Source organism: Micromys minutus, assembly GCF_963924665.1.
Source record: "Micromys minutus genome assembly, chromosome: X".
NCBI classification, from domain to species: Eukaryota; Metazoa; Chordata; class Mammalia; order Rodentia; family Muridae; genus Micromys; species Micromys minutus.
Window position 1 is genome coordinate 83,714,134 of NC_137970.1, and position 22,421 is coordinate 83,736,554.

The 22,421-nt window shown below is 37.5% G+C and overlaps 1 pseudogene across 1 annotated transcript; it reads right to left on the minus strand.

Annotated features, from left to right (window-relative positions):
• Positions 1-18,678: 18,678 nt before the first annotated feature.
• LOC308415069 (ubiquitin carboxyl-terminal hydrolase 15-like) lies at positions 18,679-20,049 on the minus strand (annotated as a pseudogene). Its single transcript has one exon. The product of its transcript is annotated as a ubiquitin carboxyl-terminal hydrolase 15-like (transcript).
• Positions 20,050-22,421: the final 2,372 nt, after the last annotated feature.

Here is a 22,421-nt window from a genome sequence, read left to right on the forward strand (position 1 = left end):
TTTGTTTTCTTTTGGTATGGGATTGCAAGGGTAGAGGATGAAAATGGAGGGACGAGAAGATGAGTAGGACAGAGGTGCATGATGTGACATTCATAAATCAGTATGAATTTTAAAAGGTATCATTTCTAATGTGACTTATCAGTTTATAAATTTATTAAAATTATGAAATTGTTTACTTAAAATGTATCATTGAAATTAAAAGCCTTCGGGTGAAAAAAGTTGAGTTGCATTTGAGTCCCATCTAAAGGATATACAATGACTCCTCTCCCTATGGAATGAAGTTGCTTCCAGATGCATTATTATTAATTGTTGTTAGCATCTTCCACACCCTAGTTTGACATTTTTACCTGTCCCGGTAATTTTAAGTTAAGTACTTAAAATTTAGTGTTTGTGTTGTTTGCGTTAGGGCACTACCAACCAACTTAGGGTCTTCTAGACGAGTCCTTAGAATCTCATAAACATTTTTATGTATAATGTTAGTATATATTCACTGCAATCTACAGAGAATATAAGATTTCTTGAAATTGTAAATTATTCTCTACGGAATATAGTCTATTAATGAGTTCCTTCAGTGCTAAACAATTATATATTCACATGTCAAATGTTCTCTACTCTTCATAAATCCTCCATAGTTTGATTTGTATTTGCCTAACAATGTTTGCATAATGTATGGGAAAAATGGCTTAGAGTTTTGAATAGATTGAAACTATGTTGTTTTTTTCCATTCATAATAACCAAATATATGCATTGTTGAACTTCATGTTCATTTACTATACAAAATGTTACTGGTTTCATCTTGTATTTGAATATAACTACTACTTTATTCCTATCATGTAGTATTTACAAAGTTCCCACTGATACTTGCTCTCAGCTAGCTTCTAGTAACTACCACTCAGCATTATATTCAGTCTTTACAAATGCTAATGTAGGCTTCTTTCCTTCCTAATTAGAATCTGATTTTGTGACTGGGTGCAGAGGTCTAAATTTCAGGTCAAAGGATCTAGACCTTGCTGTAACTGATTCCGAAGCAAGTCTGCATGATGACAAAAAACACAACTTGAGTTGTGTTGTTTGTGGATCTCAAGTCCCACCTAATAAATTAAAGATCGGCATTGCCAAAGTTGTTCACAATGGCAGAGGCTTCATTTAGAAGTGTCAGCAATGAAGATAATCCCCAGAGTACTGGCTAATGCACAAGAACCGAACTCTATAAGGAGATGTTCATAAGCACCCGGATAAGCAGAATATCCATAGAATTATCATTTTATTATTGATTTCTTTGGGTAGTGGAGATATTAGAATTATCGTTTTATTATTGATTTCTTTGGGTAGTGGAGATATTGCTGAGGAAAAGTCCAAGAACATGTAACATGTATCCTGGTCAAGGCAATTTGGAGAAACACATTACATATCTTCTGGGAACATAAAAACACACAAAAGGTGCCAAGAAGTCCTGCAAATAATGACTAATTTTACAGGAATATCCTCATAGAAATATGCATGTAATGCTAGATGCTACATGATAGCAATGTAATAATTATAATAGTAATATAATTGGTGTGAAACAGATATCCTTCCATATTCAATACATACATGTATACACACACACGTATACGTGTGACAGAATTGTTTTGTTTGTGTCAGTTCACTGAACACCATTACACCACACATCTTTTAGAAATATTATTGTTAATTGTTCTAGAATAAGGGATGATAAGCTTTAACATACTTCCTGACCTACCCATTAAACTCCTACTTCCTCCTGCTCCCTTTCCTCTTATGCTTCCTTTATCCCACATTACTTATCCATCTTCCTATATCTCCTTGCACTGGCTGGTTTTGTGTCAACTTGACACAAGCTGGAGTTATCACAGAGAAAGGAGCCTCAGGTGAGGAAATGCCTCCATGAGATCCAGCTGTAAGGCATTTTTTCAACTAGTGATCAAGGGAGGAGGGACCAGCCCATTGTGGGTGGTGCCATCCCTGGGCTGATAGACCTGGGATCCATAAGAAAGCAGGCTGAGCAAGCCAGGGGAAGCAAGCCAGTAAACAACATCCCTCCATGGCCTCTGCATCAGCTCCTGCTTCCTGACCTGCTTGAGTTCCAGTCCTGACTTCCTTTGGTGATAAACAGTGTGTGCAAATGTAAGCTGAATAAACCCATTCCTCTCTTAACTTGCTTCTTGGTCATGATATTTTGTGCAGGAATAGAAACTCTGATTAAGACACTACTTTTTAAAAATTTTGATATTCATTGACATATTACTTAGAGACCTGCCATTATTAAAAAAACAGCTCAATAATCCCCTATGCTCAGAGAGCAATATCTAGAGCTCTAAAAACATGAAAACAGCATCCATTGTGTTTATCCTTGAGGGACTATGGAGTGTTTTCTTAACCTGGACTGAGTATATATGCTGATTATTGCTAACATGAGTGATCTAGTTCAAGCAAATTGCTGAACACATTGCCTGATCACAGACAGGAGAGCGAGTACTCAGTGAATTACAGCTACTTCATTTTCAGTAAGACAATGTGCCAAACAGAGCTCAGCAGAGGAAGAAGAAACACAATTGTTATTCCCTGAATAATATATGCTGCTCTACAGCCAGTGCTGTCCTCCTGGGGGGATGTTGTGCAATGTTCAGCATTTTTGCACACTATCTTCTTTACAAAGCTGTACAAGGATGAGGAGGTTTGAATTCAGCTCTCCACTGGGACACTGACTTTCTGTAGGACTTGGAATAAGTCACTTGGCTTCTTTTAGCCCCCAGAGGAGGTTCCACTGTGTGACCTAGAGTGGCCTTGCCACGACTGCTCTGAAACTCTGCCATCGGTCTAAGAGAATTCCTGTCCCATGCTGGTGGCTTGGGGAGTATAGGAGCTAGGAGGTCTAGAAGATACACTCTATTTGAAAACTTGTTGCTGATTTTTTTTTTTTTAAAGAAAGCATTGCCAATGTTGCTTGGGAGTAGAAAGAATGACAGATTTGTAAATGGAAAATGATTGCAAGTGGGTGTTTATGCGTCCATTTCCATAACTTGCCCTCTTCCTCCAAGTTCCAGCACTGTTCTGTTCAATGAATATTTGATTTTGAAGCACATTTGTTCAGAGTCTGTTTACATTCTGGGTGTAGGCTTTGGTGTGCTGGTCAAGAGAATGATGTATGAAAACAGAATAACCAGAGCCATCTTCTAACTAGAGCTTAAACATGCCCTTGGCTCTGCTTGTAGGGATGTGTACTTTACATGTGAGAAAACAAACAAACAAACAAAATAACAAGGCTTAGAGAGATTCTGTAATATGCTTGAGATTCCATGAAGAACTGGAAGAGCTGGTCTTTGAATTTACTATCCAGGATGACTCCAGAATACAAAATGAGCAAGGCTTCCTTTAGCTTGAAAAACCAAAGTTCCATGAGAAGTAATCCAGTGTGGAAAAGAAAAGGAAGGGGATCATAGTCCATCACCACAACCTGATGAGCACAGGTCTGACAAAACTCTTGTCTTACCCTAGCTTTCTGTAAAAGTACTAGGTGCAAACTTCTGTTCAACCAAGAGTCCTCTCTACGCAATGCTTACTCTTCTTTGTGACTTTTGTTGGAAACTTTATTTTATGGCTGTGTGGTAGGAGCAAAGTAGGAGGGTTTCTCCATTATTTCCAGAAAATAATGATGCTAAATCCTGAAAGCTGAGGAACCATTCCTTGGCATTTGCTCAGCCCCTTTCAAGTCCTTGCCTCCTCTCTCTGGATTTGTTAGGAGACTTGTGTACCTATGCTACCTCTTAGATCCCAGAGCACTTTATGCTGGTACCTCCCACACAGACTTGACATCCTCAGCTGTTTGAAGTGATTTAGATATTTTTCATTTGCTAGTTCTCTTGGCATTACCTCCTGAATCTGTGTCTAATTTGCTCCTGTGTAAATAGCAAACCACTGTAATAACTATCATTTTTCTTTTACTGAAGAGGCTTTGTCCTACACATTTGCATGCAGTGTTTCATTTAATCCAAGACACTTGGCTTAAACAATCTATACATAAGAAAGAACAATCTAACCAAGCAAACAGAAAACCCTGGAGATAGGCAGACTACTGGACTCATGTAAGAGGATAGATTTAAAATTATAGTTTTCCCACTGAAGATGATTGCTTGTCAGCATCTTCAGAACTCTTTTAAAAGTGTCAAAATTATACACATTATAAGAAACTGAGAAAGGATGTTGTTGTTGTATCTTGAAATTGAACTGAGGAATGAAATTATGCTAGCCAAGTAGTCTATCATGGAGTTGTTTATTTTTTTCTTACAACTTTACTTAAAATGGTAAAGTTTGGTTCTCTGGTGTCTAACTTCTTGAGTTCTTTGTATACCTTGGATATTAGACCTCTATCTGATGTGGGGTTGGTAAAGATCTTTTCCCAATGTTCTGGCTGCCGTTTTGTTTTTTTTTTTTTTTTTTTTTTTTTTTTTTTTTTTGACAGTGTCCTTATCATGGAGTTTTATTTCCATTTGCCCTCTCATTCCTTCTTTCCACTCTCCTTACTCAGATTCAACATATTTTTTCATTGTCTTCTAAGTTTGTGTTCATATCTGATTCTCACTTTGTCTCAGCTTGGCTAATTTGCACTTTGTATACTATCAAGAATCCTAATCTTGCTTTGAGGTTCCTCCCTTGTCACTCTTTTTTTTTCTCTTTTATCCACCAAGACTGGGTGGTAGAGCTCTTTATTCCAACTTGATACTAGAGAGAGGGGAAGGCTCATAAACTCAGGAAGCTCTAGAAGCTTAGAAGTCTCTAGAAGCAGACAAATTTGCAAGATTTATAAGGGCCCTCAAAAAGCTTACATAAGTAATAATTGATTGCTAGTGGGAAGAAGACACATTGATGGAGATGCCTGCCTGTCTCTCAAGGAACTGAAGACAGTGACTTTCCTGAGCCTTTACCCCTTCTGGGAAGGTGATGCCTTCTAACTGATCTATGCTCTTGGAACAAAGTTTTTACTCATGTTTCTATAAGTCACCCCAGCAGTCTCACTGGTTCACTTAGCTAGACTCCTCAGGGGTTGTTTTTCTTTTTTTTTATACTCCCACCAGTGCCTTATCTAGGATGAGCAGATGTTTATTCATGCCTCCCCAGGAAAAGTCACAGAGCAGAATGTTTGCCTTCTGCCCTCATTATGTTTGCACTGTCTTCTTCACCTCCTCCTTATCATTCCACTGGAGGGACTCAATGTTTGTCATGCCATCTGCATGAAGCTGATAGCATCAATTGTGTTGGCCTTATCTAATCGATGAGGAAACTGAGGATGAAGTCCCTTAAGTGACTTAGAGAGCACTATACAATCTTTCCTCCAAACAGATAATACCCCGGTACTACTAGCTACAAATAAAAGTAAATGTTGAGAGTTCCTGAGGTATGTGGAGGCTTTGAGAATGTAGTTTTACATGTTGTATGATTTTCTAGGTTTTATTTTTTAATAGAGGAACATGACTAAAATGACGTGAGCAGACTTAGAGAGGAACTAAAATCTGTGTCCAAACTGAAAGATGAACTCTGCACTATGTCATTCAAATGTAGGAAAGAAAATTACTTAAGAATCTGAGATAAAGTTGTGTTGAGGACTTGGTAATTTTCCTTTCCAAAATCTTGTTTATGGGATGGACATTTCTAATAAAATTGAACTTGTAAAAAGGGAAAGCTTTCAGATAACAGGGGTTATAAGTTAGGGTGTGAAGAATGAGCTACTGTTGAAAAAAAAATGCCTTATTCTTGGTACTTGCTTTTTATCTATGTATAAATCTACTGTTTATAGGTAGCAGTTCTGCACTTTGATGGGCCTATAACTTGGCCCATAGTACAAATCAAAGGATAATTTTAGACACCTGTTATATTTCATTGATTTATTATGGACATTCATTCATTGTAGTACCTTTGCTACATTTGTTAGAAAGACATTGAACACAGTATTTGCCATGAACTAGGTGGAGTAAGAGACATTTAAAATAAAATGAAGTGAAGGCTATTCACATGGATTGTCAATATTTGTTCCATGATTTGAGGAAAGGGGTTATTTTGGTGTTAAAGAATTAAATCACCATTTATGTAGTGATGAAAACTTTGTTATTACCTGTTATGGGATGTCATAAGAAAATATTATTGGCTGTGTGGCATAGACAACAAAGATTCCTTGCTCAAAGTTACAGAAACTGGAAATTCAACAATCAAGGTGCTGAACTGTGTGGTTCTCTGGACAATGCTTTGTGCATGGCTTGGGGATGTAAACCTTTCCTCTATAACAGAGAGGAAGAAAGGGCAAGAGGAACAACACAGCACAACCAAGAATAGAATATAGAGGAAGTGGAAGGAAGGGGGAAACAAATAGGAGGGAGAAGGATAGAGAAAGTAGGGGCCACATTCTGTTGGTGGCTCTTATGAGTCTCCTAATATATTGAGAGGGCTCCACACAGATGAATCTATATCTTGATTTATATTTCAATATATATTTCAGTAGTGAGTTGTTCAGTTTTCATTAGTTTGTAAGCTTTTTGTTGTTGATGATATCCTGTTTTAATCAATAATGGTCAGATGGGATGTGGGCTTTAATTTCAAATTTCTTCTATCTGTTGAGGCTTTCTTTGTGTCTGCAAGTGTGGTTGATTTTGAAGAAAGTTCTTCGAGGTGCAGTGAAGAAGGTATATTCTTTTGTGTTTGGGTGAAATGGTCTGGAAATATCTGTTAGATGCATTTGGTTTATGCTGCCCTTAGTTGCATTCCTCTGTTATTCTTCTGTTTGGGAGATTGAAATAATTGATATTAAAAGTTAACAATAGGCAGTGTTCTTGAATCCTGTAATTTTGTTGTTGGTGGTGGTGGTGTTGTGTGCATGTGTGCCTGTGTGTGTGTGTGTGTGTGTGTGTGTGTGTGTGTGTGTGTGTGCCATTTTTTATCTTTTGATTTTCAGGTTTAAGAGTATTTACCCCTTGTGATTTTTGGGTGTGGTTAATTTCTTTTGTTTGAAGTTTTCATTCTAATGCCATCTATAGAGCTTCGTTTTGTCAGGTCCCAAGAAATTGCTTTTCCCAGAGTTTGTCATTAAGACAAAAGCTATCACTCACTCTGATACTTGGGAGGTTACTTACCCCTTTCTAAAAGGAGTAATTCTCCTTATCTCTAGCGAAGGGAACACAAGATTCTTCTATGTCTGTTGTACCTATCAACATATAATGGTCATTGGTGGTCTATAGGCTCTCTTAGTCCCTACTCACAAGTATTTGTTGGATGAGTCAAAGCCCCTTCCTCTGAGGTACCAATTCCTCATAAGCTTACAGATCCCCATCCCCACATATCTACTGACTTCCCTCTGCTTTCCTGATGGGCCTGCATTTTGGAATAAACTTTCCCTTCTTTTATCCACAGAACAACTATTTTCTTTTCTTTACTGTACCACTCACATCATGTCATTGGTACTGAAAACTACAAAGAATCTAGAGCAGAGAGAGAAAGTGGTAGACTGAACAGGACCAGCAGATTGAACCAGGCCATAGGAGAAGAGAGAGAGGGCAGAGTGAGAGAAGAGAAAAGGAGAGAAGAGGAGGGGACAAAGGACAGAACAGGAGAGAAAAGAGATAGAGAGACAGAGAGATGGAAACATGCTGAAACTGAAAGACACAGAAACACAGAGACAAAAAGACACATACACAGAGAGATGGGCAGGCAGAGACACAGAGGCAGGAAAACACACACACACATAGAGAGAGAGACACACACACACACACAGAGAGAGAGAGAGAGAGAGAGAGAGAGAGAGAGAGAGAGAGAGAGAGAGAGAGAGAGAGAGAGAACACGTGTATTCAAGAGAGGGCCATGAGAATGCATGACTAAATTGCAAGGTTATATAGGAAATAGAAGCTGCAGGGAGGGAATCAAATCATCTTGGCTGTAGGGGTTTAGGTTAGAGGGCAGCATGAGAAGCCACAGGTATTGAATGTGTGTACAAGGCAGTTTGTGCTTTGGTATACTAATACGCACTAGAATTAGAAACAATTGAGTTTCTTTGGGACCTAGCATATTTGTAGATGAATATTGCTTAAATTTAGTTTATCCTGGGATATTATTTCTCCATGTTCTGGGATTAAAAGTTTTGCTGAGTACAGTGGTCTAGTCTGACATCTGTCATCACAGAGTTTATAGAACATCTGTCCAGTACCTTCTGGTTCTTAGTCTCCAATGAGAAATCAGATGTTATTCTAATAAGTATGCCTTTATATATTACTTGGTCTTTTTTCCATTGCAACTTTTAATATTCACTCTCTTGTATACATTTAATATTTTGATTATTATTGCTGTGGGAAATATCTTTTCTGCTCAAGCCTATTTGGTGTTCTGTATGCTTCCTGTGCTATTCTTTAGGGTAGAAGAGATATACATTCATGATTTTGTTAAAACTATTTTCTGTGCCTTTGCATGGGTTTCTTTTACTACCTGTATTCATGTACCTCTTATAAGTGCCCTATTCATAGTATCCTAGATTTCCTAGATATGTTGTGCCAGGATTTTTATTTTTTAGATTAATATTTTCTTTAACTAAGTCATGCACTTTTGTCTATTCTGTCTCAATGCTTGAGAATCCTTCTTCTATCTCTTGCATTCTGTTGACGTTTGCTTCTGAGGTTCTTTTTTGAGTGTCTAAATGTTTTCTTTCCACAATTCTCTCAATTTTGATTTTCTTTATTGATTCTACTTCCACTTTCATATTTTAAAGTGTTTTGTTCATTTCCTTCCAGTGTGTTTTCATAAGGTTCTTATTGCCTTTTAAGGATCTGCATCACATTCATAAAATCTACTTTAACATCTTTGTCTTCTGCTTCAGCTATATTGCAGTTGTTAGGGCCCGCTGTGTTAGGGTTGTTAGGCTCTAGTGAAATATTACTTTTTTCTGGATGTTACTGATTGCAATTTTTACACTAGTATCTAGGCACCTGAATTTGGGAAGGTTATATAATTTTAGGTGCTGATATCTGCTCTTGTCTTTGTTGGGTGGTTGTTTTGTTTCTTGGTTTCTGTTGCCATTTCTGGTTCTTAGGAGGGTGTGGTGGCTGAGTGTTTTTTGCTAGGACCATTTCCTGTGATCCTGCTAGGTTTGGAGATTGGGAATTCCCAATAAAATGCATTTCTAGGTATTAAAGGATTTCAGTTAGTAATGGAGATGGGTATAGTGGCGGAGGTGGGAAGAAATGTGGTGTTTCACTAGGATCTGCTTAGTCCCCTGGGAATTGGAGGAACATTATGAGGAGAGGACAAGGCAGGTTTCCTACAAGGCTAGAAATGAGACTTGGGGAATAGATTTGGAAGAGGGGGGGAGAGTGAACACCTGATACTTGCCCGTCTGCTTCTCTGGGATACTTGCTTCTTCTCTGGCAGGTTTGCCTTATGGGCTACTGGGGAATGCCTGCTAGAATTCAGGGATGGAACAGTGGAATAAATATGGAGAGAGTTAGGTTGAGAATATTTTTATGATCCCCAGGAATTATGGAGCAGATAAGAGGAGACTGAAGCAAGTAGTCTGGTACAAAACTGGGAATTAGAATAGGGGAATGGATTTGGAGAGAGGGAGGGAGTGGTGAAGATCTGAAGTTAGACAACTTACTTTCCTGACCCAAGTGTCAGTCTTCTTACTTATAGAACAAAGACCACTAGACCAGAGGTGGCATTGTCCACAATAAACTGGGCTCTCCCCTATGGGTCACTAATTAAGAAAATGCCATATAGGCTTATTTACAATCTGATCTTGTGGTGGTATCTTCTCAATTGAGGCTTTTTCCACTATTCGACGACTCTAGCTTGTGTCAAGTTACAGAAAACTAGCCAGCACATCCAGTACATTAGCCTCTTTCAAGAATCAATGAGCAATACACACAAGTAACCAACACCATTGGATAGATTTGGGGTTGAACTAACTATACCTCTACTGAATGACCTTGGAAAAGTGAATTCAGTCTTCTGTATCTGTTTCCTTATAAAATGAAGATGATAATTCCCATGTACAAGAGTTATTATAAGAAATAACAGATAAATGACAGCTTGCCATTAGTAATCCAAGATTCATATTGGAAGTCATACAGATTCTTCCTAATAAGGACCAGAGTTTGACTCTCAACGATAGAAATTAATATAGTTTGGAGAAAGTATTTCAGGACTACTATGATAAATTTAGAGAAACGTTGCATTTAAAATATGTATCTTTTCTTCATGGAAGAAGAAAATAAATTTATAAAATATTTTTAGCTGATTTAAGAGGTCTTGCTATATAATTTGAAAAAAAAAAAAGAAAAAAACAGTGTCTTCTTGTCGACCTCAAAATAATACCATTCGCCACCAGGAACAGCAGAGATCCAGGGATGCAGACCTGGTAAGACTGCACTACGAGTAGCCTGGCCCAGAGAGGTCTGGGTCAGATGCGTGGAATGAGCACCCCCCCAACATGGGTTCGGGGAGCAGGAACTATGCCATAGGAACTTGGTTTCTGCCCGGAGGGTCCTTGCATGCAGACAAACACTCAGGCCATCTGCCACTTGGGACAGCAGAGAAACAGGGACACAGGCCAGGTACCTAGGAGAGATGGGAACCAATCACTGACAACAAGACAACATATAATCACAGACAACAAGATGGCAAGAGGAAAGCAAATGAAATTACCCCAGGGAAACCAAGACAACCTGGCAACACCATCACAGCAAACAGCCGAATGCCAAACACTTCAGAAAAAGAAGACACATACCCAAAATCATACCTCAAAATGATGATAGAGATCCTTAAACAAGAACAGGAGGAAAAGCATAAAGAAGTAGAAGCTTTTAAAGAGGAAACAAGAAAAACACTCAAAGAAATAAAAGAACTAAAGGAAAACAGAACCAAAGACATGAAGAAATTTAAGAAGGAATTTAAAATAGAAATGGAAAAAATACAGAAAACACTAAAAGAGACAACTGTGGAGGTAGAGAACCTAAAACAGAAATCAGGAGTCACAGGTGCAAGCATCTCCAACAGACAAGAGATGGAAGAGAGAATCTCCGGGGCCAAAGACAACATTGAAAACAAACAAAACAGTCAGAGAAGATGCAAAAGCTAAAAAGCTCCTAGCCCAAAATGTCCAGGAGATCCAGGACACAATGAGAAGACCAAACCTCAGGTTAATAGGAATAGAAGAGGGTGAAGAATATCAACTAAGAGGCACAGTAAAAATCTTCAAAAAATCGTGGAAGAAAACTCTGTAGAGAATGAGATGACTATGAGCATAAAAGCAGCCTACAGAACTCCAAATACAATGAACCAGAAAAGAAATTCCTCCCCACACGTAATAGTTAAAATGGATACTAAAAGCAGTAAGGGAAAAAAGGTCATGTAACATATAAAGGCAGACCAATCAGAATCACACCTGACTTCTCAACAGAGACTGTGAATGCTAGAAGATCCTGGGCAGACATCATGCAGACCCTAAGAGAACACAAGTGTCAGCCCAAGCTGCTATTTCCAGCAAAACTCTCAATCACCATAGATGAAGAGACCAAGATATACTAGGACAAAACAAAATTTACACACTATCTGACCATAAACTCAGCACTACAATGAATTATAGGTGGAAAACCCAATATAAGGAGGAAAACTAGAGCCTAGTAGAAACAAAAAATACCAAAGAAAGAAAACCAAAAGGAAAAAGACAAACAGGCACAAATCTACCTCTAAAAGCAAAAAGACCACAAAACAGCAAAGATATTCCATGATATTGGTTAACATAACTGGACTCAATTCCCCAATAAAAAGATAGATGCTATCAGACTGGATACATAAACAGAATCCAGCTTTTTCTGCATACAGGAAACTTATCTCAGAGACAAACACAGACAATATCTCAGAGTAAAAGGTTCGGAAAAAACCTTCCAAGCAAGCCACCCCAAGAATCAAGCTAATGTGACCATTCTAATATCCAAAAAGTAGATTTTCAACAAAAAGTTGTCAAAAACGATAAGGAAGTACACTTTTACTCATTACAGGGAAAATTTGTCAGGAGGTCTCTCAATCCTTAATATATATGCTCCAAATACAAGAGCACCCATATTCATAAAAGAAAACCTACTGAGGCTCAAAAGATACATTGCACCCTACACAATAATAGTGGGGGACCTCAACACCTCACTCTCACCAGTGGACAGATCATGGAAAATAGACCCTTCCTTGTCTCCTTGTACAAAGCTCAAGTGCAAGTGGTCAAAGATCTCCACATTAAACAATGTATACTGAAATTATTAGAAGAGAATTAGAAAAAAACCTTAGAACACATAGGCACAGGAGAAAATTTCCTGCTCTAAAGTCAAATATCGACAAATGGGACTTAATGAGATTGCAAAGTTTATGTAAGGCTAAGGACACTGCCAAGAAAACAAAACGGCTGCCAAGAGATTGGGAAAATATCTTTACCAACCACACATCTGATAGAGGGCTAATATCTGAGGTATACAAAGAACTCAAGAACTTAAACACCAGATAATCAAACAACCCTATTTAATAATGGGGTACAGAGCTAAACAAAAAGTTCTCAACTGAGGAATATCGAATGGCTGAGAATCATGTAAGGAAGTGCTCAACATCAGTAGCCATCACGGAAATGCAAATCAAAACAACCCTGAGATTCCATTTCATACCAACCAGAATAGGTAAGATCAAATATTTAGATGACAGCAGATGCTGGCGAGGATGCGGAGAAAGAGGAACACTTCTCCACTGTTGGTGGGGTTGTGAACTGGTACAACCACTCTAGAAATCAGTCTGGTGGTTCCTCAGAAAATTTGTCATAGTACTTCTTGAAGAACCAGTTATTCCACTTCTAGGCATATATCCCAGAGAAGCTCCAACATACAACAAAGACACGTACACCACAATGTTAATAGCAGCTCTATTTATAATAGCCAGAAGCTGGAAAGAACCCAGATGTCCTTCAGAAGATGAATGGATACCAAAATTGTGGTACATTTACACAATGGAGTACTACTCAGCCATCAGAAACAATGAATGACCTTATGAAATTCATAAGAAAATGGATGAATCTAGAGAATATCATCCAGAGTGAGATAACCCAGTCACAAAAGAACAGACTTAATATGCAGTCACTGATAATTGGATACTACCACCAGAAAGCTCTGAATACCCTAGAAACAAGTCACAGACTATATGAAGTTCAAGAAAAAACAAAAGCCAAAAAAAAAAAAAAAAAAAAAAAAAAAAAAAAAACTTTTGTGTTTGGAGATGTTATTCAATTCCATCTTTTACTTTACTCATGAAAAAAAAGAATACCATTCAGGTGTGCATACTGGTTGAGTAGCAGTTAAAAATCTTCACTACACTTCCCTGAGTAAGAATGTTTCTCCTTGTTTCTGCTTTCCTTAGTTGCCAGTTATCTAACATCAAATTGTCACTGAAAAAATGAGGTCATAAATTTGAAAGAGAGCCTAAAGGTCCATAAGGAGCTTAGAGGAAGGAAATTGAAAAAGGAAATGATATACTATTTTAATTACAGTTAGCAGTCCAGTGATGATTGCCAAGACCAGAGCACTTAGGGAGGAAAGGGCTTATTAGGCTTACATTTCAACATCACTAAGTTAAGACAGGAACTCAAACAGGGCCAGACCCTGAAGGCAGGATCTGATGCAGGGTGATACTGGCCATAGAAGCAGAGATGCTTACTGGCTTGCTCCTCATGATTTGCTCATTCTGCTTTCTTGTAGAACCCAGGACCACCAGCCTGGAGATGGGTCCACTCACAGTGGGCCCTCCTATATCAATCACTAAGTAAGACAATGCCTTACAACCAGATGGGGGTATTTTCTTAATTGAGTTTTCTTCATCTCAGATGACTTTAGCTTGTATCAATTGACATTAAAACTATTATACACATGGAATTACACTATAATATCAAAAATTGAAAATTAATAAAGTTTTCAGCACATGATTTCTGTAGAGTGGAAAAGGTACAAAAGATCTTGTATAGTTCCTCCTATAGATTTGGAGGTTTAACCTTTCACAGACTGAAAATATTAGAAAAGAATGTATCTGTATTTTTTATATACTGTTTTTTATCATTCCCTAAAAGTTTAGCCAAACAATCACTGATATATCATACACATTGTAGTATACATTTTATATGGAGGATATTGTATCCTCTCATTTTTGGTATACAAGAGGATTGTTGGAAAAATCTAAAGATACCAAGTAATAACAGTACACTTCTAAAAATCAGAAAGTATTGTTGAAAAAAAATTCTTCTTTCTGTACATAGTCTCTCTGCGAATGTTCTGCATATCATGCATGCCTCCTGATTTGGTTCTCCCTAACTCTGCTCCTCAATCCTTCCTCACAAATAGGAACTGTTGAGATTCTTTTTTTCCCATACATTTTTCATAGATCAACTCTTTATTTATGTTTATTTTCCTAAACTGTACACAAAGATATAGAATTATCACCATTTGCTAGGTACCCTGCCCACTGTCATGGAGTTGAAGTATGTGTGTTGAAGTATGTGTTGAAATATAGTTTGAAGTCACTGTCATAATTGGAGTTGATTAGAAGGTATAAGTTAAACAAATATCATTTTAGTAGCTTTTATAGACTTGGAATAATTAAGCTTTTTATACAGACCAAGAATACCATTTTCAATTCTCTTTTGGTTAGAAGTTTAGCAATTCAGATATAATACTCTTCTGGGGATTATTCTAATTGGAGGCTCTCTATATATTCTCCTAAGAAAGGTGTAATTCTATGGTATACTTTGGTACAAAATTTTCCCAAGTCCAGATATCTAAAACTGTAGTGCTTGTAGAAAACAATATGATGAACTGTTATTGCTGAAAATATTAGAACTCTCTGACACAATGCTTCATGGCCAATGTTTGATTTTATTTCATTGTCACAGCATCATTCTGGGAAATGAATTCCCACATTTCCTCCCTGCACACAAGAAAACTGGGATTTACAGAAATGAAGTCCCTCTTGCCTGATGTTACTCAGCTGTCAGGGGATAAAGTTATGGTTCATCACAGAGATAAGATATAATTGGGTGGATGTTCTCTCTCCCTCTCCTTCTTCCTCTCTCTCCTTCCCTCCCTCCCTTCTTATCCCCCCCTCTTAGTTGAGAAGGCAAATGTTAGGCTGTTTTAAAACACCCATAGTTGCAGAGTTTTTATAGAATAATACTTTGGCAAATGTGGATGAAGAGAAGACCTTATTAGGGTCAATAAAAATGAACAAGAGTCAGATAACAAAGTCATAAACTTGATACTCATGAAAAAAATATAGAGAAGATGATAAACCATTTAATTCTGTCAGCATGACATATAGAGAAGAAAAGAATTACAAAAAGCAAGTTAGCGAATTTTAAATACCTCCCATAGATGCAACAGTATATTTACTGTATCAAAGCTGAGTCTTGCCTAATAGTTTATTTACACTATGCCTACCTTACAAAACAATACTCAGAGATAGCTTTACTGTCACCAGTGTACAAGTTTAGATTATATTCTGCAGTCATGATGATGCCAGATATGCAGGAAACAGTAGTTAATCCAAGGAAAGTCAGGAAGGAAGATTAGATTAATTTAATAATGATTCATATAGAAAAGTCTAGAAAGCCTGTGTCTGATTGGTACTTAAACCTACTTTTACTCAAGTACATTATACTTGATCAGGCTGTGTGTGTGTGTGTGTGTGAATGTTAAAAAATAGGATAACACTGATTTAACTTAAAAAAGGGGAGTTGGTGTGACTTTTGTGGAGTTAAGTATAATTCCTAAATTCTATGATACTAGTGGCTGGGAACTAATGTTTGGGGATAACAGAGGCTTTTTATTTTCCTTTTGCTGTAAGTGAAGAAAACATACTATGAAATAGTAATGATCCCAAATGTTTAAAAGAATCCCAAATGATTATAAATGATGCAAGAATGTTGAAGAAATATAGCATAAGCCTACATTTAGGACTTAGTTGTTTTTTCATTTGTTTTTACTTTCTGGAAAACTGACAGGAAAAGGAAATTGGAAATTTCGTTACATGTAGCAACTGAGCTGCCAATTTGACACAACTTCCATACCTCTTCCAAAACATGTGTTTCATAATGTTCTCTTTGTTTCTTTGTAAATGTGCTTGTTGAAATTATCCAAGGAACATATCCTATCAGATGTATATCTTTCTTTCTCCTATATATTTTGGAGCCAACTCAAGGTGTTCTTCTCTTCCATGTATACTAGATCTCTTCACAAGCTTCTTGGAATGATCTTGAGGTAGAAAAGGCACTGTCTGCCCTGTCTCCCTCAGGGATCACCAGATGTCCTGTTTCAGGCCGCATGATTTAGTTCAGCTCCAACAATATTCTTTTGTATCACAAAATTGTCAACGTGTAAAATACACATGAACTTATCCTTGTCCATAGAGAGAAGGGGAGTTACATGGTAGTGTCCCTTATAAGAAACTTTCCACAAAGCCCTCAGCAGGGCAAACAGGATAAAACTCTTACTGTTGAGGAAGTACCACTCTTGAAATCAGGGTTCAGAGAAACATGGAATTCTTATTGAAAAAGGGCTGGAATTGTATATTCTAGCTCCTTGTCACTATCTTCTGGAACCTCTAATATGCTCACTTAGTTTAAGCATCCCCTTAAAGAAGAATTTAGGGAAGGTGCCCAAATAAAACTTTCTTATAAATGAGGGGATACCCAGTTGCATCAAGTAACTGAGCTTTTTTCCTCATATCCACTTATCAGTGATTACATAATATATGTGTTCTATTGTGATTGTGTTACTTCATTCAGAATGGTATTTTTGTTCCATCAATTTGCTTAAGAATTTCACAAAGTCATAATTTTTACTGCCTGAGTAATACTCCATTGTGTAAATGCACCTCAATTTCTGTATATATTCCTCTGTTGAGGAACATCGTGTTTCTTTCCAGCTTCTGGCTATTATAAATAAGGCTGCTATGAACAAAGTGTGGCATGTGTCCTCATTATTAGTGAGTATATTTCATGAGTGTTCTTTTGTGACTGGGTTACCTTACTCAAGGTGATATCTTCAAGTTCCTTGCATTTGGCTAGAAATTTCATGAAGTCATTGTCCTTAATTCCTGAGTAGTACTCCATTATGTAAATGTACTACAAATTCTGTATCCATTCTTCTGCTGAAGGACATCTGGGCTCTTTCCTGCTTCTGGCTATGATAAATAAGGCTGCTATTAACATGGTAGAGAATGTTCCTTGTTATATATTAGAGCATCTTTTGGGAACCTTCCCAAAAGTGTTATAGCTGGGTTCCCAGGCAGTACTATGTCCAGTTTTCTGAAGAACCACCAGACTGATTTCCAGACTGGTTATACCAGCTTGCAATCTGGTCAACAATGGAGGAGTGTTCCTCTTTCTCTACATCTTCTATAACATTTATTGTCACCTGAGTTGTTGATCTTATCCATTCTGACTGGTGTGCGGTGGGATCTCAGGGTTTTTTTTATTTCCATTTCCCTAATAACAAAGGAGGCTAGATAATTCGTTAGGTTTTTTCAGCCATCTGGTAGATGTCTTTGTTTTTATTAGCTGAATAGTATTCCATTATATAAATGAGCCACAATTTCTGCATCAGTTATTCATTTGAGAGACATCTGGGTTTTGTGGCTATCTTGTTTTGTGTTTGCTGAATGCATATTATTATGTTGCTTTTTCTTGGGTGTATTTTCCCTAGTTGTGTTGGACTTTTCCTTTTATTATCCGCTGTAGAGCTTGATTTGTGGAAAGTTATTGTTTAATTCTATTGGATTTTCCATCTACAGTAATTGCGAGTTTTCCTGGTTACAGTAGCCTGGGTGGCAGTTTTGTTCTCTTGGTGTATGTATGACATCTGCCCAGGATCTTCTGTGTTTCAGAGTCTCTGTTGAGAAGTTGGGTGTAATTCTGTTAGGTCTATCTTTATATGTTACTTGACATTTTTTCCTTACAGCTTTCAAGATTTTTTTCTTTTTTCTATGGACTTGGTGTTTTATTATGTCACAGGAGAAATTTATTTTCTGATGAAATCTGTTTGGTGTTCTGTAGGTGTCTTGTATGTTTATGGGCATTACTTTCTTTGGGTTAGGGAAGGGTTTTATTTCCCGAAAATTTTGTTGAAGTTATTTATTGGCCCTTTGAGTTCGAAATCTTCATTCTTTTCTATACCTATTATTTCTATTCTATACCTGTATTTCTATTTCCATTTTTAGATCCATGATGGTTTTGTTCAAGTCCTTCACCTGTTTGATAATTTTCTTCTGTATTTCTTTAAGGTATTTATGTGTTTCCTCTTTAAGTGCTTCTGCTTGTTTATTTGTGTTATCCTGTATTTACTTTGTAATTTTCAAACTTAAAAGGGATTTATTTGTGATTTCCTATATATATTTAGCTTGTAAATACAAGACTGTAAATGTATTAAGAGATGTTTCTGTTAAAGTTGCATTGTGTTTCACTTTAAGTGCTGCACAACTTAAAATCTCATAAGGGATTTAAATCTGGGCATCTGAAACTCTTCATCTCAGACTTCTGTTAATGTGCTGGAAACTCAATCTCCATTGCCAACACCAGCAGGAAAGTCTCTCATATGGCTTCTTGGACTTTGGTTAATTAGTGTGCATATACTTTTCATTTTCTATGTCTTGTCATTATCATTGCTGTCTTCATCGATTTTCAGGGGGATACCTGTGGCAGCTAAAGCATTCTTAGTTTCTTGATCAAGAGGGAAGAAGCCAGTTGCACTGAAAGTGTGGTGTCTCTGGTGGAAGAGCACATAGACTACTTTGGACACAATTTGGTCTTCAGATGCCATGGAGACGCTACTGACATCAAAATAGTACTATTTTCCATCATCTTTGTCTTTTAATAAAGCAGTATAATGCCCTCTTCCCATCCCTCCATATTGGTTGTAAATAGCAATAAAATTATAGCAGCAAGGGTCTGCATTTGGGTTAATTAGGAATTATGATATATCTAAGTCACTGACGGAGAAATCAACTAATGTTTCTAACTTGTCCCTCATGTAGCCACTATAGGAGAATTTCTTGAGATGCACCAGGAAATCTGGAGGCAGGGACCACACATCTAGTTTCTGTGTGTCCTGCGGATGCTCTTTACAACTTAGACAATACCAGGGATCTTCAGCTCCTAGTTTCTCTTTTGTTGTACAAAGCTCAATGCAGTCTTTTAACTTCAAGACAGGACTTTTTGTAGGTTTATATTCCACACTTTCATGTTTCTCAAAATCCTCTGCAGCATTCTCATCAAAACATCTCTTCTTCAAGTAAGGATCTCAGTCCAAAGCAAGAAAAGATCTTTCCTCTAGCTGAAGCTGCCTATCATCAAATCTGATATGCCTGGTATCATTTTTTAATGTAGTTGACATCAGTGTTGCCTAAATTATTCAACTGGAATGTAAACAATCACTTTTTGTGTCCCATAAGTTGACCTTTGCATGTTTCTTCAGTACACAATCCATTTTCAGAATTGTTATCTCCTCCAACTTAATCTTCAGACTGACTTTTCTCATCTCTGAGGAAGCTCTTGATCCTGGCTGGACTCATCTGGTTCATCTGTTTCCATTTCACTTGGTGAACCTTCTTCATGTATGCCATTTGGACCATTCCCATTAATATTCTGGTACTCACAACAATTCAGGGGTCTATCAGTTTCCTCAGTTTTTGTAGACATCTTCACTGGCACATTCTCAAGTGTAGGAGATTATAGAGTTTATCTTCAGTGTTGTTTCGTGGTACAGCCATAAGAACAGGCTGGCTGAACAGTGAAGAGCAAGTATGGTGAGTGTAACTTGAGTATCTGAATTTTTCTTGTAGGTAAACAGGAATAACCATATATTCTGTGTCTTTTGTCCTCTAGCTGTTAATTTCAAACACATAAATGTCATCTTGCTCCATAATACTGATCAGGTTTTCATCCATGACAAATATCTCCTGTATTTCGTTAAGGGGGTTGTTCATTTCCTTCTTAATATTCTCTATTATCTTCAGGAAATGAGAATGTATATATGAATCTTGCCTTTTAAGTATGTGGGGTTATGTAGGACTTGATGTGGTAGGAGAATTCAAGTCTAATATTGGCAAGTATAATTGTTTTCTCTTGCATATTTTTATTAGGTTACATGCATTTTCATTGAAATTCTCTTTTTTATTGGTTGTTTTCTGTATATAAATTTCAGATGTTATCCCCTTTCTTCTAATCCCATGTTCCTCCCCCCTCGTTTCCTTCATAAAGGTGTTCCCTCTCCCAACCTCCCTCTCTCAAACTCCCTCTCCCACCTCAATTCCTTGCCATTCCCCAACACTGAGGAAATGAGCCTTCACGGGATCTAAGTCCTCTCCTCTCATTGATGCCATAGAATGCTATTCTCTGCTGCATATACATGTGGAGCCACAAGTCTCTCTGTGAGACCTCATTGCCTGTTGATTTTGTCCCTGGGAGATATGGTATATTTGGTTAGTCAATAATTTTGTTCTTCCCATAGGGTTGCAGACACTTCCAGCTCCTTCAGTCTGTTCTCTAGCTCATTCATTGGGGTCCCTGTGTTCAGTCCAATGGTTCGCTTCAAGCATCCTCCTCTGTATCAGTATGGGTCTGCCATCCATTTCATGTTCCATCAAGATCAGGTGCCATCTGTGTTAGGTTCCTACCAGTAAGCACTACTTGGCATCAATAATATTGTGTGGGTTTAGTAACTGCATATGGATCAATCCCCAAGTGAGGCAGATCTTTTCACCAATCCCTACTTCTCTATTCGTCCCATTATTTCCTCCCATGGGTATTTGGTTCTCCATTGTAAGAAGGACTAAGGCATCCAACTTCTGCCATTTTTTTCTCTTGGAGCTCAAAATTTCTGTGAATTGTTTCTTGGATATTTTTTAAATTGTAGGCGAGTATCCATTTGTCAGTGAGTGTATGCCATAAGTGTTATTTTGAGACTGGGAGAGAGGTTGGGAGACGGAGCACCTTCATGGAGGCAATGGGAGAGGAAGGGGATGGTTTCGGGATAAAGGGGATAACATATGAAATATAAATACAGAGAATATCCAATGATAAAGGAAAAAGTATTTCTACAATATAGTCTATAAACATCACCAAAAAGGGATTGATTTGCATTCTTCTGCATGCTGATTGCCATTTGAACCAGCACCATTTGTTGTAGGTCCTGTCGTTTTTTTCAATAAAGTTTTTATCACCTTTGGCAAAGACCAAGTGACCATCAGTTTGTGGGTTCATTTCTGGGTCTTCAAGTCTACTTCATTGATATACCTGCCTGTCTCTATACCAAAAACCATGTGGTTTATATCACAATTCACCTGTAATACAGCTTGAGGTCAGCTTTGCTCAGTTTATTGGCCTGAGCTGGTATTTGTATTCTCTTGGGTTCTGAAGGACATCCGCCCAGGATATTCTGGCGTTTAGTGTCTCTGCTGAGAAGTCTGGTGTGATTCTGATAGGTCTGCCTTCATAGGTCACTTGACATTTTTCCCTTACTGCTTTCAATACTCTTTTTTTGTTTTGTACATTTGGTGTTTTAGTTATTATATGACAAGAGGAAGTTATTTTCTGGTCCCTTCTGTTTAGTGTTCTGTAGGTTTCTTGTATGTTTATGGACATTTCTTTCTTTTGGTTAGGAGACTTTTATAATTTGGTTGAAGATGTTTGCTGGTCCTTTGAATGGGGGATCTTAACTCTCTTCCATACCTGTTATTCTCTGGTTTGGTCTTTTCACTGTGTTCTGTATTTCATGAATGTTTGTGAAAGGAGCATTTTGCTTTTTGTATTTTCCTTCACTGATGTGTCAATGTCTTCTATGGTATCTTTTATTGCTGATATTCTCTCTTCTATCTCTTGTATTCTATTGGTGATGTTTGCATTCGTGACTCCTGTTCTCTTTCCTAGGCTTTCATCTCCAGGATTGTTTCTCTTTGAATTCTTTAATGCTTTTATTTCCTTTAATGATCCTGGATAGTTTTGTTGAATTCCTTCCCTTGTTTGATGGGTTTTCTAGTATTTCTTTTAAGGGATTTATGTGTTTCCTCTTCAAAACCTTCTACTTGGTTCCTTTGTTATCCTGTATTTCATTATAGTTATTCATGTCCTTCTTAACATCTTGTATCATCTTCATGAAATGAGAGTTTATATCAGAATCTTTCTTTTGGTGTGTATTGAGATATCCAGGATGTCCTGTTGTGGCAGAACTGGGTTCTCATGTTACCAAGTCAAATTAGTTTCTGTTGCTTATGTTCTTAAGCTTATCCATCACCATCTGTTTATCTTTGGTGTTATCTGACCTCACTGTCTCTGACTGGAGCCTTTCATTCCTGTGATC